At 40.3% G+C, this 10,000-nt stretch overlaps 1 long non-coding RNA gene across 1 annotated transcript; it reads right to left on the bottom strand.

The window, feature by feature from the left end:
• Positions 1-2,755: 2,755 nt before the first annotated feature.
• On the bottom strand, positions 2,756-4,125 carry LOC138050685 (uncharacterized). The gene is made up of 3 exons (XR_011132666.1): positions 3,991-4,125; positions 3,711-3,816; positions 2,756-3,162 (listed from the first exon to the last, which is right to left on the bottom strand). It is a non-coding gene; the product is annotated as an uncharacterized lncRNA (long non-coding RNA).
• Positions 4,126-10,000: the final 5,875 nt, after the last annotated feature.

The following is a 10,000-nucleotide window of genomic DNA, read 5'->3' as shown; positions in this document are numbered from 1 at the left end:
TTTTCTTTAGGCCTAATTAGGCCTAATTAGGCCTAAAAAGGCCTAATTAGGACTAATAAGGCCTAAGGTTAGCTTTTATGAATGTTTAGGATACTTTCTGTATAGGTTAAAAAATGACCTGTGACCTGTGCCCTGTGCCCTGTGACCTGTGACCTGCGTTTTGTACCTGCCGACTTAAGGCGCTCAATTTTAGCAACATATCTGATGATGAGCTTGATCGGCATATGACAGAAGCGGCAAAAGATCTTCCTTTTTGTGGAGAACAAATGTTGAAGTTTCTTCTCAAAGAAAGAGGCATCAAAGTGCAGAGAATGAGACTTAGGGATAGTATACACCGTGTGGACCAGGTTGGAGTAAAAGAGAGAAAGAAAGGACGCTTGAAACGGAGGGTATATAACGTTCAAGGACCAAATCATTTGTGGCATGTCGACACAAATCATAAACTTGTAAGATGGAACTTCATTATTGTTGGTGGGATCGATGGTTTCAGTAGATTACCAGTGATGTTGAAATGCACAGATACCAACAACGCAGATACTCTTTTGATGTGCTTTTTGGAAATATTAAATACGTATGGCCTTCCAAGCAGAGTGCGAACTGACCAGGGACTCGAGAACGTGAAGATTGCAGATTACATGATTTCGAGGAGGGGAGTAAACAGAGGGAGTGCCATTACAGGAAAGAGCACTCATAATCAACGAATTGAACGCCTCTGGAAGGACGTCTATCAAGGAGTGCTAGCTGTGTACTACCAATTGTTTTATTTTATTGAAGATGAAGGAATCCTTGACCCACTCAATGACCTCCATCTGGTTGTACTCCACCATGTTTTTCTACACAAAATTCAAGAAAAACTGGACATATGGAATAGGGCCTGGTCACAACACAGATTGCGCACAGCACCTATCAGAATGTGGGTGGCAGGTCAACTTCAAACTCCTGTGGGGATTGAACTGGAAAGTGGGGCCATCAACAGTTATGGTGTTGAAGGTTTCGTAAATGATGAAGCAGAGGATGACAGTCAAAGGAGGCCCATGTTTCAACCCCTTTCAAATCAGTTGAGTGACAACTGCATACAACAGCTGCAACATGAAGTCCCACCAACATGGACATCTTCAAACTTTGGCATTGATATGTACCTCAAAGGCCTTCATATTGTCGAGCAATATTCATTTGATTCTTAATTTCAGAAAATTGATGCATCTCATGTTTGAAGGAGTATCATATGATTCTTCTGTTAGAATACTGTGGCCAAAGATTTGCTTCATGTTTATTTTTCTGTTCATATTTCAATCTACATCATTTGGTGGAATGAATTTTTTGATATAATGGTCTACTTTGTGATTAATGCTCCCAACCCACGAGAACCAGAAACAAACAAACGTGGGGAAAGGGGTTGGGAATGAAGTACCCCAACAGGCACCATCACTAATGCAATACTAGTTTAGCTTGGTAAGATGGGAGGGGTTAACCCCCCCCCCCCCCCCTCATCCCCTTTCTCTCTAGGGGTGCAGGTCACGATCCCCTAAGAGAGGTGCTACTCCTCTCGAGGGCTGTAGGTCACAGCAAGAGTCCTTATTCCTCTTTAGGGCTGCCATCACAATACCCTAAAAGAGGTCCTTACTCATCTCCAGGGCTGCAGGTCACCATACCCTGAAAGAAGTCCTTAGTTGGGCAAGGTAGTTAAGAGTCATGGTTACCATGGCAAACAATCCATTTTGTGAGTGTATTGGGCAAAGAGTGACCTGTATGGGAGCACTTCATCCCAACCCAAAGTTTATTTGTCTATATCAACTCAACATCAAAGAGCAGAGAGATATATACCTAAGATTTACTCGAAAGTCCAGCTTTGTAGATCAATAGTAAGTGTAGCTTATTGGTTCATTATGCATCTTATGTGCAGGGAAACTGCAGAAGTTGAACTGGAATGTAACGTTCCTACCGATTATATTAACTAATATAAGATCGCAATGATATTGTCAGATACTAGAGAGTATCAATGTGTTGAACCAAAGGCCTTCGTTAACAACTATTCATTTCAAGAAAAAATCTCACAAAACACTAATGGAACCGAATGTTAACCTCATAATACAGATATATGCCTAGTCTATGAAAGAAGATAGGGCTACTCTAATCATTAAATGTCTGTAATGCAAATATGCAGCAAATCTATACCATTGGCTGCCAACTGTAACATCTTAAATATATATATGTCTATATCCATCCGAAGTAAACTTATAGCAAAATATCTTGTGTATAGTATTTTGCATTCAAACATCCCATATATAATCCCGTACGGAACGAGCAGATCTGTTTATAGTCTGCTACAGATCTGCTGGCACATCTGTAGCAGATCTGCAGACAATCTACAGATGATCTACAGATTATCTGCAGATCATCTGCAGAATGTCTGCAGAATGTCTGCAGAATGTCTGCAGAGCGTCTGCAGGGATGATCTGCAACAAGTCTGCAAATTTGCAGACCCTCTGCAGACGAAATCAGCCTATCCGGTTAAAAAAGCCCACAAAATTCACCAATCAAACAACGTTTATTTAAAAGACAGAGAGAGGAAGTCGGTCTGTTACTCATCAAAAGTAAACGATTAATGCTGATAGATACGCAAAATAATATCATAAGCAGGAATTTAAAGTATTTTCTTAGCATGACATTTTCAACGCATTCCAAATGAATTTAAAAACCCCTCGAGTAGCAACCACTCGTTTCAAGAATCTAAGCTTCGCGTAGACTGCGAGCAACGAGGGAGCTTGCTCGCAGGCTAGGCTTTGCATGCTTTTTTTTTTTTTTTGGTTTGCTTGGCAGGTTATTTACAGAAACGAGATCGAGTAAACTAGATACTGCCCACAGTCTTTCAGAGTTCTCCAGAACCACTTGTAATTTTTGCGGTGTTTGGTGTGATTCGTTATCCTCGCCGCACCGCAACCCATCGGCTTGAATGCCGAAAGACTGATACACGGCGTCTGCAGGCAGAAATTACAAGTCCGAACAGCGATTTCATGTTTTTTCGATTCTTCCAGATTCAGCTGTAGGTGGCTGTTCTGCTGGAGGCGCGAGTTCGCCCGACATCTTATTTCTTAGGAAGAGACGAACAGGGTGTTGGTGGCGTAGGACCATCTTCTTGCGGCACGGCAAAACGTTTGCGGCCTGGAAATAAATGATGGAAACTTTTTTTTCTCATGGACAAACAGCAAGAAACTGGCAGAATTGTGCAACCACAGTGGAAGTACTGTATTAGGAATCTGCTGTGTTTTTTTTTAATTCTTGCTGCTAGAAGTGCGATGTTCTGTAAAGGCATTTTGTCCAGTCCCTGAGCATCAGACTCAGTGTACATTTACGGTATTGCTATAGTAGTCAATTTATATATATTCCGATGGGAAAACCTCCATACATGCGATAAAATGAATGAGTAATTAGATTTTGCCGGAAACAGGATCCAGGATGACATAACCTCAGACTAAAGGGCATCAAGTTTCAAAGTGATGTTCGTTGCAAAGGTGGCGCGCTTTTCGGAAATAATAGTGAAATAAATAATGTAGCTAAGGATAAGAACGGAAGGTAACTGAAATCCTTTACCAAAAAATTAAAGAAAACTCCCTCGCGCACACAGTGCGAAGAGGATACGGGAAGGTAAATCAAAAGACGAAATAAAATCTAACGAAACAGGAAGGAAAATCGTGATAAATAGCATTTACCTTCTCCAGATTGTACTGGTCTTATGGAAGCCACTTCACAGTTTTCTTGCTGCCTAAGAAGACAGAGAATATCATCCTCTTGATGCTCCGGTATCTCAACAGTTAACTACAATAAAAAAGAAAAAGCAAAAAGGTTTTCAGACAAAACGGTGAGGTGAAATGAATAACTTGACAAAAATATAATTCGGCTCAAGTACGATAGCCTGCGTAGCATGGCGGACGAGGGCAGAAAAACCGCCCGGCTCAACAAAACCGCCATGCTACGCAGGGTTGTACTCACCCTCACTCGTTTTGCTGCAGTAGATCCAGGCATTTTTTTTACCCTTGTCTTCGTCTAAAATCATCTGCAAGTCGCTAGCCGTGATCCTTGGCCTACGATGTTAACGGGTCGAGGTCTCGAATAAACCGAGTACGAGTGACAGATCCCCCAGTCCAAGGTTCCTTATATAGGCAGAAAATGTGACGTTGACCCTCGGAACTCAGTCACTCCTTGATTATCGTGTTTATACCACAAGCGTATATACCGCTATCACGCAACGTTTTTACTGACAAGTTGACTATGTCTATGTTTCCAAAGGGATAAGAAAGTAACCACTCAAACTTTCAAAGCCTCAAAAACTTTTAAAAATGGAATGATTGCAGATTTTAATGATCTTATTTTGAGATGGATTACGCCACTAATCAAGTTGCGCATAGTTAATCCCGGCACTAAAATTGAAGCATGTTGAACGTCAAAGATAATGATAATTAAGAAGGGAAACTTCCTTAGTGCTCATGGGTCCGTAGCTTATTGAATGTCCAGAAAAGGGATCAGATCTGAGGAGAGCCCGAGTGTTTTTAGCCTGTTCCAGGCTCTCAGATAGTCGAGAAAACGAAAAGAACTGCGTGTGAAAAGCGAGTGGGGGCTTGGGTCGAGGCGAGGCGGGAGAGCCTGTAAGCATCTCTTTAAATTCTTCATTCCGGTATACCAGCTCCTGGTATACCCTCTGATTGGTCAATTTTGACAGTTTACATCAACACTTTCGTCATCATTTTGATTCACGCGCGGAGCACGAAAGAAAGAGGTCAACTCTGTCGCCGAGTGTCTTAATATTCCCAAACGTACAAGCCCTCAGATTCGAGCAAAAGTTGTGTCTGTTCAACTTTAATAAGTCGAAAAAACGAGCCGTTTGCAATGCTTCCAACTGGTTTTGGTAAAAGCATAAATTTTCAGTTACTGCCGCGCGTTGTGAAAGCGCTTCGATGTTGTGACACGACATCTCTCCACACCGCTTACAATATAGCATCACTGGGTACGATATATAGTTCGCATTTGACACAACTATTTTCTCCCCTGCACGCCACAATTGTTAGCATTCAACGGCGCTCTCTGAAAACTCTGACGAACGAGAAAAATACAATATTTTGTTATTCTTTCTTATGCAAATACTTGGCTGCGTATTCGAATTCACCAGCTCGGGTCAATTAAATTTCTGCCTTCATCGCCTTCGAAAAAATGAGAGCAAAAAGAGAAAACCAAAAAAATTTGCCGAAAACAGGCTTGTATTTCCGTTGTATGTCTTAAAGCTTTAAAACATCAAGCGATTTTCAGGAAGCGAAGGTGATGGCTACGTGTCTGTATACTGCTAATGCAATTGAAGCCATTCACATGAAGTATCAATCTTTCACATTCATTATCGGTTGTCCTGATGCATCAGAGCTGAAGTTTATTGATGAGGCCATCTTATCATCTAGGCCAGAAACTTCAATGGTCGGGTTTCTGTTTTCCTTAGAAAAGTCAACAGAGCGTCGGGAACTCGCAGCTTTCGAACTGGTCGTGTCTTTTGGTCGAATTTGCTAAATCTCCCGTGGGTGATTTCCTTGACACTCGTTTCCCGGTTGCTTTGACAATGCCTTCGTTCGCTTGTAAAGTTATTTTCCCAAAAATTGCCTTAAATTCTGGCTAACGTACTCGCACAAGCGAGAATTAACGCATCACCTTTGAACAACAATAAAAGAATCGCGCTTGAACTCGCGTGGGACCACACAATGCCGCCCTTTTTCAACACTTTGACATTGACATTTTGACATGCGAAAGGTTATTTGCAAAGTGGGCGGAATGAAGAATTTAAAGAGATGCTTACAGGCTCTCCCGCCTCGCCTCGACCCAAGCCCCCACTCGCTTTTCACAGGCTGTTCCTTTCGTGAGAGCCTGGAACAGGCTAGAGTGTTTTCGATTTCAGCGGCGGCATGACCTTCACGTCAATCACGACAACTGATAACAAGAACATCTCATGTTGTAGGTCAGAAAAATGATCACAGTACAGTAATTTAACCATCTTATTGCACTTTTTATGATTCATTCACGTGTTGACTTCGACTTTCGTATCGTTGTTCTATCAACACTGATATGTCGATCGATCAAATGTTTTTCCTTGAGCGTTTGGAACTGAGAATCCAATGCACCCTGCAGTACTGCTCTTAAATTCTATTGAGAGAATGTGTCAGGTATGGGTGCCTAATTGCTATATAATAAGGATAAATTAAGGTCGAAAGAGTATTTATCCTTTCATTTAAGTGTTCAATCGACGTAACATTTTATTTACTAACACGTTGTATGTATTAAAGTGGCTGACCATTTATAACCCTCTTTATATTAACGCATTTTAAATTTTTGACTATCGTTTTATGTGTACAATCGAACTATTTTATTTATCTCAAAACACACCAGTAATGACTGATCCAACTAAGGTTTATACCGCAGTCACGATACAATGATCATCTATCGATCCGGATTTTGGGCTTCAACGTGTTGCAGATCATCTGCAGACGCTGCAGATAATCTGCAGATCTGTTGTTAGTCTGTTTTTCGTTTGCAGTCTTAACATCGCGAAGTGTATTCAAGCTCAGCGTCTGCAGTAGACTGAAAACAGACTCTGCAGACGATAAATTAAACAGAGTTAACTGAATAGAGTGTAATGTGAAGTGCTCGATTTCTATCCCATATGAACCATGTGAGCGTTAGCCCTACTGATGGAAATGGGCCCACACAAGGACAGAGAAAAACTCTGACCAGGGTGGGAATTGAACCCACGACCTTCGGGTTAGATCTCCGCGGCTCTACCGACTGAGCTACAAGGTCAGACGGGAGCAGACCGTGGGAACTGAAGATGTTAAGGTCACGGCAATGAACATGTACAAGTACAAGGAAAGGTTAAGTTTATACAAACGTTGGCCGTGTAGCACTTAAATTTTAAACAGAGTTAACTGAATAGAGCCTGCAGATGATCTGTTTTTGTCAAAACAGATCTGTTGCAGATCTGCTCCAGATCTGCTCGTTTCGTACGGGATATCATGTATCATAAGTCTCAAAAAGAAGCAAAGTATATTGCGTGTACTATCGTGCATGACATGCTTATGACATAGGGGTGAAGAGGGGGGAAAAATAATTGTACTAGAGTGCAAACTTAAGCCAGCAAGATGTTTGCCTGCGAGAGTAATTGAATGAATAAACACAAGGCTTATGTTTAATGCACTAGGGGTTGATCGACAGTGATGTAAGAACTATCCTGATTGGCTCAGTTGGTATATTGCACTATAAACACACATGGTCAGGAATGAGCTTTGGCCTGTGAAACCCACCCTATGTTACTGCATGTCACGCAATCTGCAAGTATTTCTCATGGTTGTCCCATTACCTACAATTTGTATCTTTTAAGAGATAAAGTGGTCTTAAATTTATTTGAATTTTATTATGTAGCCTGTTTAGGTAGCAACAAGCTCACCCCAGGGTGGTTAAGCTTTTTAAATTCAAAAACTGTATCAAGCGCATGCACATGTAAATCGAGTACGTGTACAAAGAAACAATTTCTACAGCAACAAGTAAAAAATGCTTCTACTAAAATATTTAATAAACAAGTTGTAACATCTCACAGTAAAGACAATTTTCTGTTAAACTTTAAACAATTTAAAAACCTCAATTTATCTAATTGAATAACCCAATTTTTTTTCAGAAACTGAAATCTACCTGCCATAATGTAAGAATTTTGCAATGTTTAACTCTAATAGGCCATGAAAAATACCACCATGCAATATTTTACCTTACCCAAAAATGATCTCCCTTACTTTTCATTGTGTTACACATGACCGAAAAAAGCATTAGAAAATGCAAAATCGTACAAGTTAAACAATTTGTCTTCAGCGAGCAAAGGAATATCCAAGGTTGGACGAGGCAGATTCAGGCAGTTAATGCAAGTATTTGCTGTGGGGATAAACGTGCTTGTAACTTCTACAAATTGCAAACTGGGGTGCAGCACAAATCCCAGCACAGGCTCCTCTTCAGCACCAGTTACAAATTGCAGAATATGTGACAGAGATACTGTGCCTCTTCTTCCACCTACAAATTAAAAAGGACGGAGCTATCAGAAGCTTTGCATCACAGACTGATGACAATGAAATGTGTTTAACAATTTAATTCAATTTCAATTTCAAAACAAATCTGCAAATGAACACATACTAAAATCGTTACAGGGGGACTGACATGTACACACTACAGTGCTGTAGATATACAGGTGCACTCTGATATAATTCATTACTGGGTTGCCAAACCCAGTCGGAATCTCGGTTTCAATTCGTGGGTATTTTTGTTATTTTCCTTGTCGGTAAAAGTCTTGCCTGTCACTTCCCTGCTAAGTGGTGGCTTGCGAATAGAGCCTTCTGCGCATATTTTGTTAGGATCGAGAGGGTAGTGGGAAATGCGTAGATTTCTCTGGTGGACACAGTAGAACGATTAACTTAACCGGCAATGGCGTCGAAAGTCATGTAACGCGAATGGCGTTTTAGTGGATCTTTGAACAAAATATACCCTTATGAAGCTCATGAATGGCAGGTCAATTGGATATACAGGCGGTGGAATCTTAAAAGCGACGAGTAATGGACTTCGACAACAATCTAACGCCCGTCGAGCCGAAATCAAGGTGAGCTGTATTTACCTGAAGTACATGGTAATTTGACACGATTGCGTTTCTTGCGTTCACGCACGCAATGAAATAGGAAGAGGTTCTCAGGGGCACCCAACGAGAATATATTTCAAAACCACTTAAACAGCATTGTTAAACGTATTTTGGTATTTTAATGGTAGATATAGGCATATTTTTATCCCATAAAAGTTTTTGATCTGTTCGGACTTCCTAGCTGAAAGTCTAATGACCCGAAACTTTTAGGGATCAAAACTAACCTTTTCGAAAATTTCAGCCACAAAATACGCTCCCGAATTTTCTAGGTGACCTTTTTAGGGTAAAAATCCGTTAAGAATGGGCAATTATACCATTTTTTAGATGTTCGAAAATCCTAGGACAGGCCGGCAAGCAAGAAATTTTACAACAAATGTTCCGAAAACTCTAGATCTCAAGTCGTCTTCCAAAAAGACATTTTCCGAAAATTGACGTTGGGTGCCCCTGGGTTCTCGCCTCTAAGAGCAAATATGTTGTTTGTTTCAATAAATTTTTCGCTGGAAAAGGATTCTGTGGTATTTTCTGCCTTTGTGAATTATAATATCATGTTGTGTATTGAATTTTCGAGCTTAAGGTTGAAATGTGATATGGAAGAAGTTTTTTAGTATTGCTGTGTAAGCAGGAAGGGTTTACAGGTCTGTTGGAAGCGTGCTTGAGTTTCAACAAAATGAGCCCCAAAATCAGTGAAAAATTGTGACGCAGATAAATAATAAAGTAGCTGCCATTTCCAAAATGATGAAATTACCTGGTGATAAATAACGTCGAACGCGTCTTGGAGAGTAAATTTTGACTTTGCATAAACAAGAGTTGTGCGATTGTGATCTTTGTTTTGACTTCGCTCATTTCATTGTCAAACTTTATAACACTTGACAGAAAAAGAAACTTACAAAAACCCGGTATCTTGCCATCATTTGACACAGATGCTTCACTGTTTGGCGAGTAAACATGCCGCGGTAACTTAATAACCACTGTTAAATTGAGATTCCTTGAAACAAGGATAAAAAATCCTTATTTTAAGGTCCTGAGATAAGCACTGATTACTCTTGGTACAAGGACACAGGAATCTCAAAACAAGAACCAGATGACTGAATACAAGAACTCTACTCCTTAATTTAAGGTGTATGAGAAAGTGATTGAAGAGCTTAAAATAGGGAATTGCTTTCTTGTTTTCAGAAAAATGTTGACATGAATTAAGGAATCCTTTCCTTGTTCCAAGATAGAAAAGTAGGATATTGTTACCTACTTATAAGAATACCATTTCTAGTTTTGAGATACAGAACAAGTGACAGTCTCTTGAAA

Source organism: Montipora capricornis, chromosome 6 (assembly GCF_036669925.1).
Source record: "Montipora capricornis isolate CH-2021 chromosome 6, ASM3666992v2, whole genome shotgun sequence".
Lineage (NCBI taxonomy): Eukaryota > Metazoa > Cnidaria > Anthozoa > Scleractinia > Acroporidae > Montipora > Montipora capricornis.
Note: the sequence above shows the minus strand (reverse complement) of the source record. Positions and strands in the feature narration are given on the sequence as shown.